The sequence below is a fragment of the Pipistrellus hanaki genome, assembly GCF_964339955.1.
Source record: "Pipistrellus hanaki genome assembly, chromosome: 4".
Taxonomy (NCBI): Eukaryota; Metazoa; Chordata; class Mammalia; order Chiroptera; family Vespertilionidae; genus Pipistrellus; species Pipistrellus hanaki.
This window is the reverse complement of record NC_140506.1, coordinates 76,075,896-76,102,982: the sequence shown is the minus strand read 5'-3', so window position 1 is coordinate 76,102,982 and position 27,087 is coordinate 76,075,896. Positions and strand designations below refer to the sequence as shown.

General features: G+C 42.2%; 1 protein-coding gene across 4 annotated transcripts in view; it reads right to left on the bottom strand.

Moving 5' to 3' along the window:
* The window catches only part of AUTS2 (activator of transcription and developmental regulator AUTS2), a 1,022,921-nt gene that overhangs the window by 367,491 nt on the left and 628,343 nt on the right, over window positions 1–27,087 (bottom strand). The window lies entirely within an intron of this gene.

Genomic DNA, 27,087 nt, shown 5'->3' with positions numbered 1-27,087 from the left:
AGGCAAGCTGTTATTTATAAAATAAAGAATGGCAAACACAAAGAATGAAAACCCATAAAGGACACTGGTTCCCGCTTGCAGGGTATGCACATTGTAACGTGGTTCCTGGCAAAATGTGAAGATTCTTGGCTTTGGAGTAAGACTCCAAAGTTCAGTAACCTCCAATGGAACTTCAACACCAACTCAACCACATTTCCAATAGCTCTGGTCTTTCCCTGTGATCTTGACATGGGAAAAAAAATCACTATATCTACATTATTTGTTTCACAAATATGTTAGCACCTAAAATATGAAATCAATATGTTATTTTTTACATAGACCCTCCCTCTTAAACAGCTGAGCATAATGAGCTCACTGTCCATAGAATGTGTATTCCCACCAGGGATATACACAAGGGTTGAACAAAGGTGCAGAGCATGAGCGCACACCTGCAGGAGGGGTCGGGCCTGGGCTACAAGCAGTTGTTCTCAAGGGCTGAGATGCTGTTGGAACCTTTCCATGGGTCTATGGATCATAGTTTCCCATTTGTAGAGTAGAGCAATTTATTTAGGGAGTGCCTGCTTCATATACTTATAGCCTGTATATTTGTGCGCGCGCATGCGTACACACACACACACACACACACACACACACATGTGCATAAAAACACAAACACACATACACACACACAAACCCATGCATACACACATACACACACACACTGAATGACCTTGAATTCGGACCTAATCTTAGGGGGAAATAGTGTCTTCTACAATTGCATGAGGATAAGAACTTAGTTATGAAACTGCCAGCAGGCCCTATTACCTATGCCTTTCACCTTCTTTTTCATACATGAGAATGTTTTTAAAAAGGGAAACATACCACTTAATAGGCCACTCATCTCAACCCCAATAAAATCACTCCCCTTTTTACTGTCTTAAAAAGCTGAGTCCTTACTCCTTCCCGCACACTTGATTTTCTTGCCCTTTGACTACACATCAAACTAAATGTTACTTACTTACAAGCAATTGACTGCAAGTTTGTTTAACAGCAAGACATCCCTTTAATTAACTGCCCCTTTTTATTGGAGTTGACAGGCAGTGCATTTGTGGCATCTCAACTGATTACATGAAGTCTTAGGTAGTTGTGGACAATTGGTAGAGAAAAAAAAGAGCCTATATTTAACCCTAACAGATAGGTTTTATGATTAAGAAACCTCATAGGAAAAAAATCTTCTATAATTTCAAAGAACCACATATTGAATGTCATTATCATTTTTTTTAATTGAAAGAAATTATTTTCATTAGTGGGAAAAATCTGTGCTTTATTCTACTTTTCAAGACAAAATTGTTGTGGAGGCACTGCTGATCTTTCTTTCAGATTCTCTCTGTTTCATGATAGAAATTCTACTTAGGAAGTCTCATAAAGAAATAATAAGAAATGTACACCAAAATTTAACAACAAATATATTTATCACTCCCCTGACTAAAATGGATAAAGACTGTAAACAATACTTCATTTCAATAGTAGAAAATAGGTAAGATAAAGCATAGTAGTTCTAAGAAATGTATACATTATGTGGTCATTAGAAGTGGAACTACAGACTAGTCATGTGAGAAAATACTCCTGGTGTAACATTTAAGGAAAATAAGATGAATTCTAGCCCCAGCAAGGTGGCTCGGTTTATTGGAGCATCATCCCAAACACCAAAATGTTGCGGGTTCAATTCCCAGTCAGGGTACATATATATATAATAGGTTGCAGGTTCAATCCCTAGTCCGGCCGTGTATGGAGGCAACTGATCTATGTTTCTGCCTCATTTCTCTCTCTCCCTCCCTCCCTCCCTCCCCATCTCTCTTTCTCAAATCAATCTTCAGGTGAGGATTTTTTTTTTTTTAAAGATGAACTCTAAACAGTATATATAATTCTAATTAAGTTCACTATATATGATTTAGGAAAAAAAGACTAGAAGGATATAAATTGTTGTCAAGGAGGGGGAGGGTTATAAGTGATTTTTATTCTCTTCTTTTTATTCCCTACATTCTATGTAATTTACTCATTTTGTAATAAGAAAAAAAAAAGTGCACTTTAGAAGTATATTTAGGAAGAGGATTCTCCCACAGGTCTTAATTAGAGGATATTCTAGACTCAGAGCTGTCCAGCAAACCACTCCCAGAAGCAAGTCAGGTTCTTAACTAGGATGACTGCCTGCTAACACCAGTTCTATCTTCTCTAGATTATTGTCAGAGCAGGAAAGAGAAAAAAATAGATGGGGGAAAATGCCTACTTCTGCATTTATAAACAGGCAAATTCTCAGTAGGAGGAGGAATTGTTAAGACCAACCAAAAAAACAAAACAAAACAAAACAAAAAACACCCACCTTGTTATCTAATACTCACATCGAAGGGGTTTTATGCCCACACATTCTAAGAAACCAAGAGGGAGTCACAAACCCAATTCAATTTAATTGGGTGCTCTCTTGACACAATTGTTATTAATAAGATTGTATTGTACAAACCTCCCTGAAATCCCAAATGCGGCTGACTACACGGGCAGAAGCATTTAACATCCAGCACACAACATGTGGTTGTGTCTGCTCCTCTGCTCCGGCCCCTCCCGCACGCTCCTCCTGCTTCTCCCCCTTCCCCCTCGGATTCTCAAATCAAAGGGAAAGCTTGTCTTGAGCAACCCCCATAAATTATTCACACGATATTACAGTGTATGTCAGCAATCTCCCAGTGTTTAAAAAACTTAACTACAAGCCAATTAAAATGTAAACTGAGAAAGACGGATGGAGCCGGTTGCTCTGGTGTGAACTTGAGCAGCTCATAACAATATGCACTACAACTTCCAGACCTGCGGATTTGACAGCTACTTTCATCAGCAGCAGCCTCGCCCTCCCCCATGGCTCCTTCCTCTTCCCTTTAATGCAGTGCTTCTCCCAGGACAAATGGCTCCATATCCTTCCACATTCAGCAGATTAGTCCCCTGGGCCTTGCAAGCAGCCCAGGCTCTCAAAGTGGAAGTCATTAACAAAGGTTTGCTTCTTTCCCTCTTTGTTTTTAAGGACGTGTAATATACCAGCTCATTTTTTTTACAGCTTTAATTTTTAAAAAGGAAAGAAAAACAGAAAAGAAAGACGATAATGCCAGCAAAGATGAGGTACACAATGAGAGAGGGCCAGGGAGTCGGAGAGCTAGCCAAAAGGAGATGGTGATGCTCTAAATCAGCAATTTGCAACCAGTGTGCTGTCTATAAACCAGCAATTTTTAAAAATGTGCAATACCTGACTATTTAGTCAGGGGCACTGACCTTTCCCCCCTCAGGTTGTCTAAAACAAATGACAATACCCAATACAACAATAGCCATTCAGTGTGAATAAATCAAAATTATACCTGTTTTATTTTTTAGATCGGCAAAAATACATTTCTTGGTGTGCTGAGAATTTCCGTAATTAGTTTCTGTGTGCCATGAGATGCAAAAGGTTGAAAATCATGTTCCCTCCATTGTATACATTTCCATCTTTTCTGAGATATGCTCCACACCAGTGGGTCTAGCTGCCATCCTTCCACTTACTATAAATACAAATAAAAGACTAAATAGATACAAACCTGCTATTTCTGGGAGGAGGGGGGAGGGGCAGACTACTGCTTAGCTACAATTCTATTGAGACAAAAACATGAGTCCTTTAAAAAATATACTAGCACATCCTTCTCCTCATCCCTCATCCTGCCTTCCTTCCTTTCCATTTCCCCTCTCTGTAAATATTACGTAAGAAATCTCAATGTGCCATGAAGCGAAAAGAGTCCCTGACCAGGTTGGCCCAGAGCATGAGGCAGAGTACTCACAATGCTGCATGGCCCACTCTTATTTATGGAACTTGAGCTTTCATTTTCTGAAACTATATAGCTCAACTTTAAGTCAGGGTCATCTGAGTCCTCTGAAGAAAGGCCTGAACAAAGAAACTTCAGACATTTGGCACCAATCTAATGGGATAATGTTCCACTTCATTTCTCATCCTTTTCAGTGTTGTGACTAGATGTACAGTTTAAACAGAAGACACAAATGGTCTTTAATCCTTACAGAGAATAACAACACACCTAATCCTAGAAAAACTGCTGACCTTGTGGTAATGGAACATCACCTTGATTGATTTATCTCTGTCATCAGGATACATCAGGTCAATTAGAAAGGTCAAAGTTCACACAGAAATGTTCAAATCAACTCCACCAGAGACATGCTTGTACCTATGAGCCAACTATTAGGATATTATTGATATTTATCAGTGACCCATGCCATCAAATTAGTGCCTTATAACAGAAAAACTAATCAATGAAATAATTCATTACCTTGAAAAACAACACTATTTATTGACCTCAAAGAGATGAATACCACTGAAAATAAACAAATGCCTCATGGGTAGTCAATTTAAATAGAAAAGAAATGAAGCGATTCAATTCTTTGACCAAACTTTGAAATCGGAGGTATAACGGGAAAGGTAGTCAGCTGATTTTATGAATTCTACAGTAGGTTTTCTCTGTTATTAGCCAGAGAGTACTACACATTGCAATCATATCTCAAATTTTTGAGTTAAATTCAAGTAGCAGGTATCTCAGAAAAGCTTACAAGTCAAAATAAAGGCAGATAGCTATCTGAGCAATACATATAATCAATAGATTCATTATGCTATTTGATCCTGCTGGGTTATTACAATGGCAGCTTTCAACCTTCACTAAACATCATAATTATGTAAGGGGAGCTTTAAATATACAAAAATCTGGGCCACCTCACAGATATTCTGACTCAATTGCTCAGGGAGAGGTCTATTTAAACATTTTCAGGTAATTTTAATTTGGTGCTGCCAATGACTGAGAAGAGCTAATGTGGCTGATAATAATAATATCTGGTTATTTGTTATGGTGGAACATGACACCATAGGCTGCACAAAATATGATAAGCACCTTCAATTTCCTCCTAGCCTTTAACCACCTGAAATCTTCCTTCTATTCAGATCAGTCTCTTGATATTTCTCTCTCAGGCTTCTTTCAAAGTCCCCATACCATGCTTTCTCCTTTATGCCTTCCTATTGAAAACAGGGCTTCTGACCAAAAAAAATCACAACAAGGTATCACTTTCACACATAATAGTTCAGCTGTAATAAAATAGACGAAGAACAACAAATGTTGGTAAATATGGAATGGTACTGAAATCTTTATCCACTGCAGGTGGGAATGTAAAGTGATGCAGACACTTTAGGGAACAGTCTGACAATTACTCAAATGGTTAAACCAATATGACCCAGGATGTCAACTACTAGGTATAAACATACTAAGATAAATGAAAACATATGTCCACACAAAAACTTACACATGAGTGTTTGTAGCAGTATTCTTCATATAGAGTCAAAAGTGAAAACAAAATTTCCATCAAGCCGGGACCGGTTTGGCTCAATGGATAGAGCGTCGGCTTGGGGACTGAAGGGTCCCGGGTTCGATTCCGGTCAAGGGCATGTACCTTGGTTGCGGGCATATCCCCAGTGGGGGGTGTGCAAGAGGCAGCTGATCGATGACTCTCTCTCATCGATGTTTCTAACTCTCTATCTCTCTCCCTTCCTCTCTGTATAAAATCAATAAAATATATTAAAAAAAAAAAAAAATTTCCATCAAATGATGAATGAATAAACAATTATGGTATATCCATTCACTGGCATATTATTTGAAAACTAAAAGCTCAGCCCATGAAATTCTTGCATGGATACAGTCCCTAGGCCTTGCCTATGATCAGGGCCATCTTCCCCAGCTGCCAGCAGCTGGCCTCACTCCCAGCCACCACTCACTCCAGGTTCCCTATTCATCATTGGGCAAATTACTTGTTGAGCGCCTGCCCCTGATGGTCAGAGTGTGTCACAGCGACCGGTCATTGCACCATTCGATCAATTTGCATATTAGCCTTTTATTATATAGGATATAAAGAAATGAAGTACTAGTACATACTATGGCATGGATGGACACTAAAAACAAGTGAAAGAAGTCAGCCACAAAAAGCCATGCATTGTATGATTCCATTTGTATGAAATGTCCAGAATAGGCAAATGTACAGAGACAGAAAGCAGAGTAGTGGCTGTTGAGGCAAGAAGTCTGAGAGGTTGGAGGGGGCAAGGAAGAAGGTAATGGTTAAGAAACAGAGCGTTTCTTTTTTGGGTAATGAAAATGTTCTAAAATTGATGGTGGTGATGAATACAAAACTCTGTAATATACTAAAAACCACTGAAGTATACATTTTAGTTGAATGAATTATGTAGTATGTGAATTATATCTCAATAAAGCTATGAAAACCATTAAAAGAAAAGAAGGCTTCTGCTTAAAGGCTGTCTTGGCAGCCCACTTAGCTTCCAGCCTCTTATTAGGGCTGGGGCTGTCTAGCTTGGTCACAGCCCCCGCGTGGTTCTGGGCTGCGATCCTGAACCTAGTCTGTTGATAAGACCTTTTGATTCCAACTGACCATCCTGGTCCCAATATATCCTAGTCTTCTGCATCACAATATCAATCAAATAAGCACGTTCAAATGACACTAAAGACTGGAATTTTATTTATCCTGAAGGTAACAGGGAGTTTTGTAGGGAGTAGTGAAAAGAAGACACGTGAATTATTAGGAAGTCCTTTAGCTAATTTCTCTGATTATATGTTCTCCCCAGTTGACCAAATATACCTTGCCTCAGTGTCACTCCTCATGTAATAACTAAATGATTCCTCCTTTCCACCTACATTGTACCAACTCCTGGCAATTAGGCTCCATCCTGTCAGGTAAACAGATGTCCCATATTCCCTTCATCTAATCCTCTCCTCTTCTTTCTGGCCATTCTCTTTCCTGTCCCCCATACAGACCATTTTCACTCTCAGTATCAGATCTTTGACTATACCATCACTCTTGTATCTTGAATCCTCCCTCTCTTCCACACTCTCCACATTAAAACTATTCTTCATTGTCTAGATTTCAATATTCCACAGAACTCTTTCTCTTCAAATTTCATTATTTAGGGTAATAAATGATATATATTAAACAAACCCCAAACTCATATCATGCACTTTGTCCCAGTGACCAGACTATATTCTTTAAGAGCAAGGATATATATATATCCTGAATGGCCAGTGGACCAGTCGCTATGACATGCATTGACTACCAGGGGTCAGACGCTCAACACAGGAGCTGTACCCTTGTGATCAGTGCACTCCCATAGCCAACTCCTCCTCCCCCCTGTTAGCTGGCCAACCTACCCCCTACCTCCAGCAAGCTGGCTATGATCAGGACTGGGCAAGATGCCCTGATTGGCCCCAATTGCAGGCCAGGCCGAGGGACCCCACCCATGCACGATTTTGTGCACTGGGCCTCTAATAAAGTTCTCTTGATTCTACACAGTGCCAAGTGCTAGGCCAGCAGCAGATGTACTTACAGATCACCTGGTAAAAGGAACTCATTTTTATTTCCAAAGATTGATGTACAATTGGTTTCTCTTGCATGTTCTCTCTCTGCAGTGGTTTCCCTTCCCATTAAGAAAGCCTGCTCTTTGTGCATTTCTTTTTCTCTAGGCTATGTGCTATTACAGTAGAAATCACTCCCTTGGGAAAATTATTGATGGGCAGCTTCTAATTTTAAGCTACAGCTGAAGTAAGAAACTGAATCACAGCTGCATTACCATTTCATTCTGCAAGGAGCCCTGATGATAAATATTTAACCAGAACAACTTCCTTTTCCTTTGCTGTTATGTTCTCGTTTAATTATTTCAACAAATGACTCTTTCAAACATTTACCGCTCTTGTCAAACTCCTAACTACTCCTGGTACGTCATGGTTTTGCTGCCTCCTCACTAAAAAAATACATACCATTCCTTTCACCTTCATACTTATTGATACCTATGGCTTTATCCATTGTTTTGGTCATGGGAGCTGGCCATCAAATATTTCACATTCGCTCTCAGTTCTAAACACCGTCTTTGCCCCATGAGCTTGGGTGTGACTTTCTCTGTGAGAACTGTAGAAGCAAATGCCAAGATGAAGCCTCCGCCACCTGGATCCGGGAGGGCTAAGACGAGCAGAGCCCCCTTCCTGATCCATGTTGCTTTAATAGCCTTATATCTGGTGACTATTTGTTTTTGCACCAAAATCTAAATGATCCTGCCCAATGTCTAATTTTATCACTGCCTTTTACCCGGAAAAGCATGTCATTCTCACTTTGAAGCTGCCTCTCTTCTCTTCCAGATTCCATTCCCGCCTGCCTCTTTTCTCTGCAGCCATATGCATTTCCCATCACCCTAAACACTGAGCGCACATTCATGCTCCCTAAACATACCACAGCCTCCGCCTTTTTACCTTGTGTTTCGATCTCTTTTTGAACTATTCTAACCTGGCCTTCACTCTCATCATTCCACTGAAGCAGTTCTTGCCAAAGGTCGGTGGCCTTCTAGGTGGCAAAACATTTAGAAGACTTACATTCTTCTGCCCTATGGTATCAGATACGACTATTACTTTCTGAAACTTCTCTTTGCTTGCAAAGCCATTCTTTTCTGGATTATCAAATAATGCCTCTATTTTCTTTGCTAAATAGTCCTCTTGAGGCCATCATTAGTGAATATACCCCAGCCTATCTTTTCAATTAGGGATTTCATAAATCAGTGTCTGTAATTCCTACTTTTATCTTCAGCTTTCAGCTAAAGTTCTCTACCTAGATGTCTTCCAGGATCTCAGAGTCAACATCTCCCAAACTGAACAGATTCCCCCTTAATCTCATCTGACCTCAGTCCTCCACCTGTCATCACCCATGCAGTCTTCAGGCATATTCCTCAGCATCATCTCCAGGTACCAACATTTGTCAATCACTCAGATCAGCCAAGGACCACTCTGAAATCTCTGAAATGTTCCCTCTGCTCAAATATCACCACACTACCCTGATCTCAGAGCCCCTGTGGTTTTCCCCATGGTTGCCAGTATCACCTCACCGAAATCCAAATTTGATTATGTTATTCTTCTGCTTAAACACCTCTCTGCAATCTCCTGATTCGTAGCCTAATCAACTTCCCTGTTTAACTGACTATTCTCCTCCCAACACCTCTATTCCAGACATACTAGTATAAGTAGAGCTATCTAGTTCGTGAAACATACCACAGCCTCCACTTTTTTGCCCACACTGGCCTTCAATTCCCCTCTCTTCCTGGTGAGCTTTTCCTCATCCCACAGCACTTTCTTGTTTGAAGTCACTTCCTGCAGGAAGGCTTCCCTACAGTCTTGGGCAGTTTTAGCGATATCCTTCATTAAGTTCTCCTGACGCCCTTGTTCATATTTCTGTTAGGTCACTTTTAACGCATTGTGATGTTTGCTATGGATCTGTCCCTAAGAGAAGTTGGATTCAAGTTGTGTTTAATAAGCCCACAGGGAAAGGAGTCAGAGACAAAAAGGACAGGTTTTCAAGAAAACTTCTCTTGCTTTTTTACAAATGAGCGTCTCACATAAGCTTTGGTTCAGAGACTTAATTGGTAAAGTTAGAAAACCATTTACTGGAACATACGTTCCTCCATGTGAGGTAGCATAACTCTGAAGCTTCTATAGCATAATGACTGGTACTTGGTAAGTACCCAAAAGATGATTTCTAATGAATTAATGAGTGGTTGGGCAATGCTACTTACCATTGTCCCCTTTCATTTGAGCCATTACCCTAAGTACAGCTTGAAAGTTAGTAACTCATTCCCAGGTTGCCCTGGGAGACCAATCTGGCCATTAAAACGATGATAGCTGTCATCAAAACAGCATAGCTTTAGAAGCAACTGAAGTACAAAGTTTCTTTGCAGCTTTGGTTCATTACCAAAGTAGGCATTATCCTAAAATTGATCTTATCTGAAGGTTAAACACACTTAGTTCCTTGTCAGAACACTTAACTCTCCAATATGGTCAATTACTAGATAATAGTGTCCACTTTCTCATGTCTTACTACTTAAATGGTCCGATCAATAAATAAGTGCACACTGCATTATTAAGAGCTTACTGATATTAGACACAAATGGAAGGAGTCTATGAACTGGTCTTTAAAAAAATACCATTCAGGTTCCCTGTCAATTGCAGGCGCTTAGTAAGTCTCTATGGTGCTGAAGCCACGGAAACATAATTTTCTTTGAGCCTTTGCTCTACATTACAGGTATCACATGCAAAAGTATGGACTCTTGTTTCAATCTGTTCTGAGTTTGAGTGTCATTTTATTTATTTTACAAGTAATAAAAGGATGCTGACCAAATGAATTGGTTCCTCATCAAACCACAAAATATTTAAAGATATCAAAATACAGAACCCTTTACTCTAACAGGAAGTAAGAATATATGTATTCTGCTTGGTGATGAAATAGGCCCTCTCTTCTGCAGAAAAGAAAAATTAAAAAAAAAAAAAAAAAAAAAAAGGGAGATTTAGGGCAGACCAAGAAGACTCTGAGGGGAAAATCCTGATCCAAGAATTCTTTCTCCAAATGTTCTTTCTTTGTAGATGGTGTCTTAGGAAGAGTTTTAGTCACTGTTAGCTTTAAAATCTCTTTTGACCCTTTCTGTAATAAGCTTTTCCAGCATCTTCCTAATTTACACAGGATGTCTAAACTGAACTACAGCACCTGCAGAATAAAGGAGGAAGGGTCTAACTATCTATAATAGTATCATTGCTAGAGGGATATGAGTTCAAATTGAGCTAAGTTTTCATTATTTGAGCATTTTATCATTAAAAATTATCCCCAATGAATCCAGGAAAGTTTTACTTACTTAAAACTAGATTGAATACTTTAGCCAGTATTTATACAATGTTTTACTTCTTCCTCCAATACTTGAGTGTCTACAACCAAAGTGAGAAAGACAATGGGCAACATGATTTTTGAGGCATATGATTACCATGAATTTGGCCATGCCCTTCCATGGATCTTGCAAAAATTCTTTACCCCCCTCCCCCCGACCAGATATGTTAATCATTATATATAGATTGCATTTCTATGATGTGTAAGATGCTCTGGTAGCTATGTATATTAAATTATGTATATTAGCCAAGGCATCATATCTAGCTCTGAGTAGTTTATAATCTACTAAAAGAAATAATATCCTAATTATGAAAAAGATAGCCTATAGGGTAGTTTGTTGAGAAATGAGATGAACAGGCTACAGGAGAGACCTACTAGAAGCCAATGATATAGCAATTCCATTTCCAAGAATATGTTCTACGGAAATCCAAAACTCAGTGATCAGAAAGATGAAAAAATGGACAAAACGTAAGTATCCAGGAACTAGGAATTAGTAATCTAACAGTACTGTGTATCCATGGAATGGATCAAAACAGATGTAGAACAACAGTTAGTAGAATGAAAGGATATATTGCTCATGAAAATATCAGAGGGGAAAACATTTATGTCCTATTAGAATATTCCCATGTATTACCAAAGAAGAGTTAAATATACATATGCACAGGAAAAAATTGTGACAAAATGTATCCTTTCTATAGTTCTGAATGGGGCCAACACCATCTCACAGTGTACTTATTGGACCTCTGCCACTTAGAGCCTCTCTCTCACCTGACTGTGGCCACCTTTATGTTCTCATCTCGCTATGAATATACATATCTTAGTACCTTGCACCGTTCTTGAAAAATGTTCTTCCAGTATCTATTGAATAAATGTTAGAGTGAATAGAGCCAGGAACCCTATAAAGCACTTGCTGTACCTGTTAAAGGACAGCCCACAAACCCCAGGGCTTAGGATTCACCTGTTTGGGAATGTACCATGGTGACAGTTCTTCTCAGGTTAAAAAAAAACACCTTCTGATGGAAAAATGAAAAATAAACAAGGAAAGAAAGAGCTATTATTCTTTCACATGTAAAGATAAATATTCCAACTTCTTAAAATGAATTTTTCTGGTTTGGAATATCAGAGTGTAATTATTCTTTAAGAAAAGAAACATTTTAAAACTAGGCTCTACTATGGTATATCAGGATTTTAATGTCTTTTTTGATACAGAATCTCAACAAATTGTGTTGTGCAGCCTTCCCAGATAAAGCAGAGAAGTCAGGAAAAGGAAAAAAGGAAAAACAAAGCAGAGAAAGGGAGGGGACAGGAGGAAAGCTGGATATTTGGGGGAATGAACAGTTAGTTTTACTCCCAATGCTGGTCTGGTTTTTATTTTATTGAACTATTTCACCATCCTTAATTGTCATCAGTATAAACACCTAGTCTGATGTTAAAAGGAACCATTCCTGCTGGTGGGAGTAATAAATGACAGTGCCCTAGGAATGGAATCCTGAGTTCTGCATAAATCAGCATTTGTCATCTTTTCAAAGCTAAGAAATTTTTGTGGTCTGGTATTTCCAGGAAAGGCTCAGTTGGGTTTCCATAATAATCACTTCATATACTCTTAACTTTTCCCTTTGAGTTGTCAAAAGGTTAAATCTACCCTAAATTAGAATTCTTTTAAGTGTGTGTGAGTGTGCATGAGTGAATGCATGTATAAATACATACATATGTATAAATACATAAGTACACACACATATATAAATATATATAACTTGTTTTCTTTAAGTTCTCAGATTTCAGAGAGTTTGAAGGTCAGGCAGACCCCCCCAACCTCCCTGCCTAACTACAGGGACTTGTTTACCCAGGGGGCATGCATGCCAGGCTGAGCGGGCTCCCTTGAATTTCTTTTCCCCCTTTCTGTGATCCGACCCTTGCTTCTTTGGAGGACGACTACCTGCTTGGACTCTATGGTTTAGCACTTTGGGGGTGCTGCTAAAGAATTCAAAGGGTGTCAGAATCTACTGGAGGGAATGAATGATGACATCTTATAAACCTATTCTTTACTTAGATGGGAGCTTTAAAACTCAGGCAGGTCTGAGAAGCAGCCATGGACATACACACAGGCCCATAGATCAGCACCGGGGCTCAAAGGAAAGGAGGCTGAGGCATCATGAAAAATCAACACTGGGTCAAAAACCAAAGCCAAATATTTTGCTCTATCACTTGATCATCATTGTATCTGGCTTAATTTTCCAGGATCTATATTTGTCTGAGGGGGCTGGTTCAACTGATGACCCCTTTAAACAAATCTGTGACATGCCTACTTTTTCCCCAAGTGTAGATGAGAAGCAACACACAGGATGGCACTGGGAAGTAAGACCAAGACAAAGACCAATTTATGGAGATAACGATGGTTCGGGAGTGGGGCAGGTAATTGTGGAGAGCTAATGCACTGCGCGTCCCGAGAACTAGGCTGATGCTCCAGGGAAGACCAGCAGCTCGGAGGCCTCTGGGCAGAATGGTGACAATTCACCCTCACAAACACAGCTCCGGATCAGCCGGTGGGGAGAAGAAACATTCCAAGTAGCAACTCACTTGTCTGACTCGTTTCCCTCTTTCATCTCACCGATGAGAGCCAGGAAAGCAAAGTCCATGATGGAAGAAGAAGAAAGTAGAAAAGTTTCTTAAGTTGGAAATTATGTAAAATTAGTCCCTACTTGAATGGGAAAGGCAGCAAACACTGAGACCACTGTGGGCCTAGTGTGTTACATATGTCCACTTATTGCACCCTAACAACCTGGTGCAGGTGTTACTGTCATTCTCTAGGTGAGAAAAGTGAGATGACAATGTGTTCTCCTATTATTTCCATCTCTTGAGAGAATGGGAAAAGGAGGTTACAAGGACCCATTTCAAGACACTTGCTTAATTTTCCTTTTTCCCTTTCAAAGCCAAAATTAGCACACTTCCCCAAAGAGTTTTCTTTTGGAGGGTAAGGTGTCTCATTTACACAATAAAAATATTAATTGCTGTCTGTCAGATGAAGATGACAGACTAACTGAACACCTTTTATTTTTTAAGATCAAAGTCAAGGTCATTAAAACTTGAGCTCACCCTCCCCCATAAAACCCCAACTAATAATATAAATATATACTAAGAACTTCAAATATTTTAAGGACTATTACTTACACACTAAAGTCAGAATTCCCACTGTTAAAGATTAAGTCCTGGCCGGTGTTCTTAGAGGTTAGAGCACTGACCCTTGCACCAAAAGGTCTCTGGTTCAATTCCCGTTCCCTACCCATGGTCAGGACACATGCCAAAGGCAACCAATCTATGTGTCTTTTTCACATTAATTCATTCTCTCTCTCTCTCTCTCTCTCTCTCTCTCTCTCTCTCTCTCTCTCTCTCTCTCTTTCTCTCTCTCTCTCTCTCTCCTCTTTCATCTCTCTCTCCTTTCATCTCTATCTGAAAGGTGAGATTTAAAAAAAAAATTAGGTAATTTAGCATAATTGAGAAAGCATACTACATGGACTCCTTAGTGGAAGTTGGCTCTGTTTTAGAAGCCCATATACCATATGTAAATTTGGAGGAAGGATTGTTAGCAGTTACATTATCCCATTCTTTTTTCAAAAAGAGGTTGAATGGAGAAATGTTTAAAAATGGTAGCAAGCATCAAACTTCATTACTTTGCTTGAACTCTGTCAGTATTTCTTCTCTGGACTCCTGAAAGTGGAAACATTCCTAATTTGGCCCCTCAGCTATAATTTTCCCTCATATGGTCCTTGCATTGCAGGGATCTCCCTGCATCTGGATAGCAGTATGTTATATTTTACACACCATGAAAAAAACCGTATTTCTTATACAAATATAGTCTCATAACATCTTTCTGCACAAGCCCCAGCTGACTTCCAAGTACTGCATCTGAAAACTAAGCATTCACATCAATTTAGGTTTTTTGGACAGGACTTGGATCCATTTTGTTTCCTTTTATTTTTGCGGGGTAGGAGGAGTGAGGCTTCTGAGATTAATATAGAAGGGCAGAGGCAACTCTGCTCCTATCTAGGCAAAAGAGTCGTTGCCCTAAGACCCAGTCATAGGGGGCCCTTCTCAGGCCCCTTTCCAGTTGTGCCCCTCTCTGTGGGGCAAGAGTACATAGGGTCATGCGGATGAGCCCACCTGGTTCATATATCCCCCCTTCTGAACATGTTCTGCATACCAGGGGCACAGGACTCCCCTCTCCAGATGGCCCTAGGTCCCTTTAGGGTCTACATTAGCAGGCTTCTCACCTGGGGACTGTCCTGAAGGCAAGCCGTGCTGCTACTATATGCACCTGCAGGCCTCGGAGTGGCCCCGGGGAAGCTGTTTGCTGGCCCGTAAGGTATGTCAAGGGTGTAAGGTATGGATGGAGCTTAGATGTGTTGGATGGCTGCCTACTTTCCTGTGTTTATAACCCTTTATGGTAAGAACCAGAATTGGAAGGAGAGAAGTAAGGGGCTTCCATGTGTATCCTGGTCCCAAAAATGTTCTGGCAGAAAAAGACCAAGAAGTAGAAGTGATTTTAATGGTGATCCATTTCAAAGAGAATAGCATTCTGTGCTGACTGGTGTGGTTCTGTTGGTTGAGCACCCTCCCATCCACCAAAGGGTTACAGGTTTGGTTCTCAGTCAGGGCACCTACCCAGGTTGAGGGTTCAATCTCTGATTGGGGTGCATGTGGGAGAAGACCAATTGATGTTTCTTTCTTGCATTCATGTTATCAGGATAAGATATTATCAAAGAATCCCAGTGGCTGAGTTATTTACAAATAAACCCCAGAACAATCAACTATAGGAAAGAAGAAAAAATCAGCAGATATAACCTATTCCTCAAAATGAGCTACACACACACACACACACACACACACACACACACACTATCCAGAGAGGGTTGTGGGCTATCACTACCAAGGTTACAGAAACTCTAGGTCTTTGCCAATCTTCATGCTATCATTATTCTAAATAATTTACACCTCCCGAGCCAGTTTATGGCTGCATGTTCCAGTTCCAATACACACCTTTAAAATTGGCTTCAACTTGCCAGTAGCTTTTGCTTAAGAGAATTTAATAACTACGTATAACACACACCTTCATACAATACACAAGACCTCAGAACTGGCTTTCTTCCCTTTTTTAAAGCATTTATTATAGGTGTTAAATTACGGTAATTCCCAAGCTCAGCCCCTAAGAAACTGAGCTGTCTATGTCAAGCTTACTTCATATTAATTTTCTAAAGAGTCAAGCCAAGATATTTCCTTCTATTCCTACAAAGACCACGCCTTCACTGGTAAAATGCACAGGCCTTCACTGAGTTGTTGGGACCTTAGAGAGAAGGGTTGAGACATGCAGGTCTTCAGAGAGAAGAGAAATGCTGTTGTCAAGGGAGAGACCAGACAGAGGGGAAAGAAGTTCTGGGCCAGGGCTCTCCTAGAAGAAAAAAAGAACGATTACACAGAAGTGAGGAATGGGAAGAAGGGACCCAGAAAATGTACCATGATCCTCCTGGGTCAGAATTCAAGACAGACTTTGAAATAAGGTGGTGTCTCCAGTGAATGTGGGTGGCACCTGGGTAGGAATACCAATGCCTTGTGAGGGCGAAGAAGGTGTGCACTGGCGCAATGAGACTGCTGGGCTATGGACCTCAAAGCTTGGGAGTGTGAACTGCTCCCCCCTGCACAACTCTACCCACCCATCCCCATGCCATCACAATGTTCCTTAGCAAAGTGCCTGCCAAATCTACCTCCTGCCATAAATCTTGGCCAGCAATTCCCAGTTAGAGCCAAAATACTTGGGTTCCCCGCTCTTCTATCCAGGGGACCAATCCTGCTTCCAAAGTATCCCACACACAATGTGCACACCCCCCCCCCCCCCCACACACACACACACTTTTATAATGCGCGCTAAGAAACACTGTGGGCAATTTTCTGGAAATTTATGCAACATTCCTTAAGGGGTCATTTTGAAGCAACAGGAAAGCCTTCATGAAATTCTACTAAAGAACTGGGCCCGGTCCAATTTTCCTACACAAGTTTTTACTAGATGGAAATCCAGAAGTTTTGGCCTCTTCTGTCCGTCATAAAAACACCCTTTGTTTAAACAAAGTCTCCGCTGATGCATTTTCCAGCGCATAGGTAATTTCCAGTGTGGTACAAAACCCACTAGGGTCCTTTAAAACCTGGGGTGGAGGGGGTAAGGGGGAGAAGGAAAAAAAGCACCTACACAGCAGAAGCCTTTATGATCTATAACTGAGAACATACTGCAGTTGCAATAATACCACACTTAGCTGCCTAGGCTGTAATACAGTAACCCCCTCACCACGCTGACCGGCCGCAAACAGAACCAAGAAACCTGGCACGGAACTCTATCTGCAATAACAAACCTGACTTGCAGTAACAGCCATCTGTACAAGTGCCAATTACCCTTCTCCTCCAACGATTAGGTTCCATCCAGTTTTGCTGACAAGCAAGTTAGGCCACATTTTAATAGGCAATAAAGTGTATTATTAAATAATTAGTAGGTAAGGAACAGAAATTAGAGGCTACTTCCCCGCACATGCCTCCCCCCCAGTACCTCGTCCACTGATGTAAAGCAACTGGATCCTCCGAAGAGGACGGCCTGCAACCCGATCCAGCAGTTTATTGGGAGACAATTAGGAGGCTAATGAGTGTTCACAGAGTCGAAGGCAGGAAAAGAAATCTAGAAAATTCCACCTCACCCCGGTTCCTTCTGATCTGCGGCGGGGTCCCAGGGGGGCACACATGTCTTCCACCGGCCCCTTGTTCTGAGCGCATTAATTAAACGGTTAGAGGTACAGGAGCACGCTGCCTTTCCCGTCTCCCCTCTCGCCCGTAGGTAGTGTCTGGTACTTGTTCAGCCCAAAAGGTACAGTTACACTAACTGAAAAAAGCCCCACTAAGACCAATTAAGGTCTTTACTAAGAGGCTGAAAAGAAGACAAATGAAGGCAGAAAGCCCGATTACAAGGAACCTTTGTACAGATGTAAAGCAATTAGAGTGGTCCCGGGGGAAGGCAGCGTGGTTCCAGAAGCACACGGTTTTACAGCCTGTCTAAACTTGGAACAATCTATCTTTTTTTAGGTGGAGAATAAAAGTGAACCCTATATTAGTGTCATATATCAGCTGCTAGTGCTTGCGATTGGCTCCCCGATGCCTGCTAGAGCCATAAAGCTTCTCAGAGACCCCCGGTGGAGGGCAACACCATTATACACTCCACTCTCTCAGGCAGGGAAAAAGACCTGCTTCGTGTCAGAACTGCTTAACAGTGGGGCCGCTGTGCACATGCCCAGAGAGGGGGCTGGACCAGACAGTGGAGGGCAGAACTGGGAGGGAGGGCAGAGGTCTGGGGGGGGGGGGGAGTAAGGAGGGGGAGAAAGAGAACTGAGAGAGGGTCTCTGGGATACATTTAAGGGGTCGCCTTAAGAAGAACAAAAGGCTGCCAGTTTATCCTCCCAGGACATTTTAACAGCAGCCACATTTCTGTCATTAGCCCTCCTTTTGATCCCCTTAATGCATAACATGTCAGTGTTTTATCTTTCCATACGTGATAAGAGCCAACAGATGGGTTTCTTGGTTGGGACCCAGATGTAAGGATTTATACTTGGTGCTGGATTTCTGGAAGAGAAATGACCGGAAAGGAGGGGAAGGGTCAGAAATGTGTGCATATTCCCTCAATAATTTAGGATCAGGAACTCGAAAGGTAAGGAAAGAATCTAGAAACCCTGGATATGTCCCCATAGCAGCCCTGTCCACAGAAATAAAATGCAAGAAGCACAGGGAATTTAAAATCTGCTAATAGCCACATTAAAGAAGTAAAATTGATTTTAATAATATACTTTATTTAGTCACGTATATCCAAAATATTACTATTCTGACAACTAATTGATATAAACACATTACTAACGAGTTACTTTATGCAATTTTTTGACAGTGAGTCTTGGGAGTTCGGTGTATACTTTACACCTGCAGCACATCTCAGTTCGGATTTGCCCCATCTAAGTGTCCAGTAGCCACGTGTGACCCAAGGCCACAGTCCCACATGCATGCTCCGTGCTGGGGGAGGAAGAGCACAGACCCCTGGCCCAGCACTAACCAGGCATAAGACAGTGTAAAAACTCCTTAAGTTTTCAGTGCCTCAACCTGCTCTGTTTGAAGTTGGGGATATTACAATACTTACCTCCAGGGCAGTTGAGATAATCCGTGTGAAAATGTAACCAAGCCTGGCACCGTGTCAGCACTCAATGAGCATCAGCTACAGTCTTTACTATTATTTTAACAAATAATCTCAAATAAAGAAAGCTGCAATTTCCCACCAAACCGTGTGTCTCATACAAGGTCTTAGGGAATCTTTCTATCCGAGGTCCCTCACTTCGGTCTGCGTTTACTGGAGTTGCCTAAGTAGGTTTAACAGTGACTTGAGTCCAGACAAATGAGTCTGGAAGGGCTGCCCCTCACCACCGCTTGCATTCGATGAAGCACCAGAGCTCCGGGTCTGCTCCACACTTGCAAGGCCAGACACGGAGGAATGTGGTAGTCAGGAACCGACATCTGCTGGAGGGATCCACGCTGCCAGCCGTCAGCAAATGCCATCACACTCCAGAGGAATGATTAGCAAGCACCCACCCTGGCTTCAGGTCAAAAGTTGATCGTTGTACCGATTATTTTGATTTTCGATAACTAGGAATTCACGCTGAGGAACAGCATTTTAAAAAGGTGGCATTTAACATTCAACAGAGGAATAATTAACTTTAAAAGTTAGCCAGTGAAAGAAAATGCCAAGGCAGGATGGTGAGGCAGAGCTGACAACAAGCGGGGATACAACAGGACATTAATTAGGTACAAGCAAACATCTTCCCTAATAGCTCGTGTTCTCATTCCCAAAATGTCAACAATAGATATTAACACCAGATGCTGGCATTACATCTCCCCCGACAGTGAGTCTGGGCCATGTGTGTGCTCAGAGAAAAGGCTCGTGTGATTGAGGGGAAAAATCCAATGGGAAATGGCTGTGTTTCCGGTTCTTAAATAATTTACAGACCATTTATGAATGGTGGGGAAATGGGACCTTTCAGGGGTTCTCAACTGCCACATGGGGGAGGAGAAAGTTGGGATCCAGTGAGCCACTGTCCACAGGCAGACAGACGTCTCCAGCATCTGGTCCACTCACCTAGAGGCACCTGAACCCACAGTGCCTGGCCACCGTCCTGCTGGAGGCTGCAAAGGCACCTCTCCGATGAAGTATAGAATCTTCTCTTGAGTACACGGTAGTGAACCCACCGCCCCTGGGGGTAAGGGACATGACTCTAATATTTAGGAATTTTTAGAAAAAATAATTACTGATTTAAAAAAAATCATGTGCATTTTACTAATTTCAATTTCCATGCTTTGAGTCAGTCACAAGAGATATAACAAATATAAGGAATATGACATATTTCCATTCTTGAGCTGTGTGCAAGTGTATGACTCAGAGGAAGAGACAATGGACTAAGTTAACCTATGCTCCAGGCCCTGTCAGCCAGGTGGGACTGTGTCTGCCTCTGACTTCCTGTTTCCAGACCAACACGAGGTCTCTGCTGCCTCCTGTTGCTGTGGACCCAATCCTTGGGCCCAGAAATACCAATGAAGACCCCTGCGGCTGATGGGATAATTCAGATCCAGAGGTACCCAGAGAACAACACCCAGAGGCTTCCCATGGACAAGAGTTGAAAAAGCACAAAGGAGTGAGAGAGACTCTCTGTTTTCAGGGAGTTTACAACCTAAGAACCCAGGAGTGTATGCAGGTAGCCAAAGATTCAGATAAAGAAGTTACTGGACTGAAAAAGACAGGTTAGGCCAGGTGTTCAAGGCAAGTCTTGGCTGACACTGCCAGAGCGCAGGTTCTCAGAGGCAGCACGAGAAACCGGACTACCATGACATGCTCCCCCCATCCCCCCACCTCCCCTTGCCCACCAGCAGAACTGGCAGCCTGGCTCAGGGGTTAAGAGCATGATCTCTAGAGTCAGACAGAATGGCTTCATGGCTTACAAGTAGTGATACTGGGGGTAAATTCCTGAAACTCCTGACACCTGTTTTCATTATTATTATTATTTGTTAATCCTCATCAAAGGATATTTTTCCAGTTATTTTTAGAGAGAGTAGAAAGGAGGGGGAGAGACAGAGGAAACATCAATTTGAGAGAGACATATCAATATTAACTGGTTGCTTCCTGCACACACTCTGACCAGGGCCATGAATTGAGCCTGCAACTGAGGTATGTGCCCTTGTCCGGAATCAAACCAGGGACCCTTCAGTCTGCAGGCCAATGCTCCATCCACTGAGACAAACTGGCCAGGGCTACTATTATATTACTATTTTTATTGACTTTTTAGAGAGAAGGGAAGAAAGGAGAGGGAGGGACGAAGGGAAAAGGAAGAGAGTGAGGGAGGGAGAAACACTGATTTGTTGTTCCACTTAGTTATGCATTCATTGGTTGCTTCTTATATGTGGTCTGATCAGGGATCGAACCCAAAACCTTGGCATTTCTGGGCGACGCTCTAATCAAATGAGTTACCTGATCTCGGTTACACCTGTTTGCAATCTGTAAGAAGGGAATAACAATAGTACTTATGTCACAGATTGTTATGAGGATTAAATATTGTACAGTGTGTAGATACATGCCGTACACGTAGTAAACAGAATAAAGGTGAACTATTAAAGAGAACTGTCCTCTAAAAAGCCATGGAATTTGTTTACTAGCTAACACCTTCCAACATCTATTTGGCCCATCACTTCCAGCATTTGGGCGTGGCCTTTACTTTTTGTATCTTACAGTCCTGTTGCTGTAGCATCTAGCACTGGCTGTGAGCTTGGATCCCAAATGCCTGCTTCTGTGCACACACCCTGATCCAGCCCCCTATGCAGTCTGACCTTTTGGTGCCAATGGACATGCATCCGCCTCTGTCCATGTGCTTGCTATCGTTTCATAGCTGGCCTCTCTTCCAGGAAATATTAGCTTTATAAAGGCACAGTATGACACTCAGACTGGGACCTGGCCCCTGACATCCACATAATTACGAGGAAAAATGAGATTTCTGTGCTTAGGCAATCTTTGCTAATATACTTCATTCAGAAATCAACTCTTCCTTGAACTCAGAGCCCCTGAAGCAATATAAAATAATTTGTCTGTCCATCCATCTTAAAGTATCTATTATGTATAAGGCCAGATACTAGGCACCATAGGAGGAAAAAAAAAATAAAACAAGATCTGTCTTCAAAGGGTGATTATGTTACAGTCTAACAGCTCAGAAGTAGCTTGCCAAGGAAGGCACTAACCTCTGATTTTCCAAGGATCAATTACATTCTGGTTTTGAGCACAGAGATTTTAAGTATTGGAGTGTCAATGACTTGAGCCACAAAAAAAAGCCCTTAAAGTACCACTGGTAAATAATCATCTTTGTGATGTTTTTGAATTTCACTTTAATCAAATCCAGTAAGACGTCCCAAATATCATTTATCCCTTAACAATCAACTCTCAATCTCTAAATCCTGGCTTTTACTTTAATCACTCATGAAAATTCCATTATTCAAGTGCTGATTATGGCCCGTCGTGCTGTGCACCAAGCAGCACAATCATGAAGCCCACAGGCTGCTCTCCGCCCTGGAACGCAGTCAGGAAGGCTCTGGAAGCAGCGGGCTCTGAGTCAGACGGCCTGGGTCTGCTCAGGTAAGGTATCTAGCCTCTTCAAGCCTCAGTCTGCTCATTTGTAAACCGGATGATAGTGTCTCCTTCACATGGGGTTGGAGGAATGGAATGAGATGAGTATAAAATGCTTAGAGCAGTTCTTGGTCCTTAGTAACTGCCATTTTTGTTATAAAAAACAGTTGTGCTTTTTTTTTTTTTTTTTTTTTAATCAAGAGCTAGTTGTTTTGTTCTCTCTCTGCCTCCCTATTTCTTGACTGTCTGTGATGGACAGGGCACATACTCAAACCCTGGGTGACTGCCAGGAGGATACAAGCTCCCTGCACACAGAGCCAGACAACAGCCAGGCAGTCAGCATGCAATGGGTGTGTGGACTCCTGGCTACAGACCAGGCGACAGCTGTACTTGGCAGGACCAGGAGGGAGGTGTTGGTCTTCCCGGGGACCTGTCTTTTCCGTCACCCCCGACTTACTCTACCTACTCATCATGTTTCATAATTCCTAGGTAAACACAGAGTCTACCTTCAGAGTAGAAGACTCTGAAAGGGACAATGGCTCAATGGGGTTGGGCAGCTTCAGGATGGCGAGGCTGCCAATGGTCCTCCCAGGAAGGAGGGGCCCGTGCTGCAGAGATCCAACCTGACTTTTCGAGGCCACACACAGAAGCTGGAAAGTCTGGCACACTTTCAGAGAAACTACCACTCAAGGGCAGAACGGTGAGCAAGTGGAAGTGAACGCCTGAGCATCACTGAGGTGTGGCGAGCGCTGACTGAGGAGGCAGCAAAGCTGTCCGTCCTAGGAGGCTATGGCCTTACAGGCATTTTGGGGGGAAAAGTGGTCTGGAAGATTTTCCAGATGGAGGATGAACTAGATGACCTACAATTACTCATCCTACCCTGCCATGCTATGGTTCTAATCCCAATAAATGTGGGGTGTGTGTAAGTCACACTACAGGAGCCCTCTATTCTACAACAGACACTCCACAAATGCTTTCAGATGCAGGTGACAAGGAGTAGGCAAGACCAGAAGACTTCAGAAAACAGTGTGAGGCTTTGTTTGCAAACTTCCCTGAGCCCAGGCATGTTGGACCCTGCTTTGCACACAGCCACCTGTCTACTTCTCTGAGACAAGTAATAGCATATGCTGGAGGGGTAGAGCAGGCGGCCCGAGGAGCCAAGATGTCTTTCCCGGCATGATTTACCATTTAACTCTATTCCTGGATGCCTTTGAAGAAAAGAGTCCCTTCTGAAAACATCCCAGAGATTGGGGAAGGAGGGAGTTTCAAGCAGTATTGGTAATTCTAAACTTGTCGAATTGTTTTGGGGGGTGGAACTACTGCCAGCCAAATGTCATCTTTGCTTATTCTTGATAAACTTGCTAAAATGTCTCCTAATCCTCAAAAGGTTCTAAGCCATGTTGATCATCTTTTAAAATAAGGTCACTGAATTTAGAAAGCCAGGAAGACTGCAGTTCTCCAAGTGTGTTAACACCATCCAGCCCAGCAGATCAGTCAGACACTTTTAAAATATCCCAACTCTCGTGGCCTGCTCTCAAAACATGCTCTAGTGCAGTGGACCAGTGGTCAGTGGACCACAGGTGGTCCGTGAGGTCCAAAAGGTTGGTGACTGCTATGTCTAGTGCATGGGACCTAGGAGGTAGGTAAGGCTGGATCTTGAATTGGGCATGGCCTAGGACAGAGCAGGAACTGAGAAATGTGAGAAATCAGGGAAAACCCAGCAGCAGGCAATGGGAAAAGTCCCCAGAACTCAGTGGCAGGACCATTAGGCCGCTCTTTCTCAGGCCTCCTATTATTTCTGTCAGCAGGTCTTTTGCCTTTACCTTTTCAATGCATCTCCTTAATTTCTATTCTGCCATGTCTAACTTGCTGCCTTGCTTCAGATTCTCACCCACCTCCCTTTCAAGCCTATTCACTGCATAAAAACTAAGGTTTTACTAGAATCATTAAGGGATCACTTTATAAGTTATATAATGGTCCAACCATGATCCTGTACACCTAAAACAAATACTAAGAACAAACGGAGTCATGTTTCAGGACCTGGATCAGGGTAAGGCAAATGAGGTGCCTAGGGCTGTGGTCGGCAAACTGTGGCTCGCAAGCCACATGTGGCTCTTTGGCCCCTTGAGTATGGCTCTTCCACAAAATACCACAGCCTGGGTGAGTCTATTTTAAAGAAGTGGTGTCAGAAGAAGTTTAAGTTTAAAAAATTTGGCTCTCAAAAGAAATTTCATTCATTGTATTGTTGATATTTGGCTCTGTTAACTAATGAGTTTGCCGACCAATTGCCTAGGGCATACAATTTAAGGAGGTACTCAGTCTCGGGGCTGTAAGTACCGACCTTGTACTTGCATGACCCCCCACAGGGAGTGCTCCCTTAAATTCTGTGCATTAGGTGCCTCACCTGAGTCCTGGCCCTGATATGTTACTAAGCTCATGGAGGGCTTCCTTCCCCTCCTCATCTGTCAGCACTCTCACCATCCCACACGAATCCCTATTTAACACATCTCATCTGTACTAGGCCACAGTCCCCTTCATGAAGGCCCTGCCTTCTCTGTGTCCCTGGAAAGCTCTTATAATTGACTTGAGTCTCATTCACACATGAAAACTCCTCTTACATGTTCCACTAAAACCCCCACTTAGTTCTCCTTCCTCTATTTTCCACCGCACACCCTGTATACATTTCTATTGTGACACTTATCACATAGTGTTATCTTTAACTGTTTATGTGTCAGTTGCTTGAGGTTACAGTGCAGTGGGGGTACTTAGTATCTTTCCACCAATGCAACCCGAGAGACGACCATAAGTCCTAGCATACAGTTCCTTCAATAAATGGTTGTTGAGTAGATGAATGTGCATTCTGTTTAATATACAATTTAGCTCTTTCTTTTCTCCTTTAAACATTAGGATCCACTTTAGCGTCCAAAGCCACAAAATGAGACTTCCAACTGTGGGAGCAGGAACCAGACCAGTCTATCAAATCACAGAGAGGCCTATGTGTCAAGGCTGCTATCTGTAGCTTAACAGCGTAAGTTAAAGGGTTTATTTTCCATAGTGCAACTGGCTATCAGGAGCAAAGCTAGCACATTTGTTAGACATCATTGACAATGACGGTTAAATATTCTATTTTTGTTTACTTTAATGACATGTCATTAAAACACCACAGAAAATTAGTAGAAGTCATTTGCATACCAGTGCACTTAATCTAGCTGCTTGGAGAGAGGTGTTGAATAGTGTCCTACCTTTGAGAATGGGGAACCTCCATAAATGAACCTAAGTGGACTGATTGCTTCCCACCTTAGAAACAAGTCTGTATTTTTGGTCACTTAAAAAATTACGTTATATTTTCCAACTTTAGAACAAAAATCCAGCTTGCTGGAATACAGAAGGATTTACTGGTAACAAGCCTTACAGTGAACTGCTAGTGACGCTGAGAACATTTGGGCTGGTTTTAAGGCAAAGCAGAGGAGAATGGGTAGCAAGAGGGAGCAGAGGACAAACGTTTTTTGTCAGTACGTGTAGCTATGTAAGCGGGTAGGGTGGTCAGGAGGTTGAAGAGGTCCAGACCGGCACTGACCACCACAGTAGCCAGAGTCACAAGGGGCTATTTAAGTTCAAGCTAATTAAAATTAGCAAGATTAAACATTTGGTTCCTCAGTCTCCCATTTCAAGTGCTATACAGCCACACATAGCGAGTGCCTACAGCATGGACAATCAGGCGGGAAGCACTTCTATCACCATAGGAAGTTCTCGTGGACAGTAACGTTATGGACAGAGGAAAGACAACTCCGTGGCCTCTACAACCTTGTGAGCAAGAATGTCTATTTCATTCCCTGGTTCATAATAATTATTTGCACATTCTCACCATTTTCTGATCCATCTTCTTACAAGCAAGTAGCTTCCCCCAAAGTGGCAATAGTTTACACACTATGGGACCAGAGGCTGTCCTTATAGTTTCCTTTCCAGTTAAAAACAAACATTATTAACAGATAACCAGTGAGCTCACTTAAAAGCTGTGAACGGATGGATGGCCACCAGAACCTTGAGAACAGTTCAAAAATGAGTGTGGCACCTAAGGAGGACACCAAGGCAGAGAGCAGGAGAGACAAAGTCCCGAATGCACACATCAGCAAAACCTGTGGGCACCGCCGGCCCTGTGGGGCCTGAGAAACAAGCCCATAGCGTCAGGAGCCCGAGTGCATATTTATTCTAATGTGCAGTAGGCTTCATGCTCTGGGGAGGGGCAGCCATGCTGCATGGTAGCTGTTCCAGGCCCACGTCTCCAACTTCAACATGAAAGAAATCAGGGAAACAGATTCTGCAGCTGAGCTGATAAACTGATAACTGCCAACTAATGGATATTTCCAAGCATTTTCTCCAGCTATACTGGCACCGGCAAGTCAACAAGTTGTGCATTTCTTGTCCTTTCCACAGATCTGCACTCGTGTTTTATATAAACATAGATCCATTCTTTAAGGAGGTGCACGGACAATCCGAAAATCCAATCTGAAAGGGAAGCCAAGGGCATTCTTTTCCAAGCATTAGATTGGTTTCACATGAGGTGATTA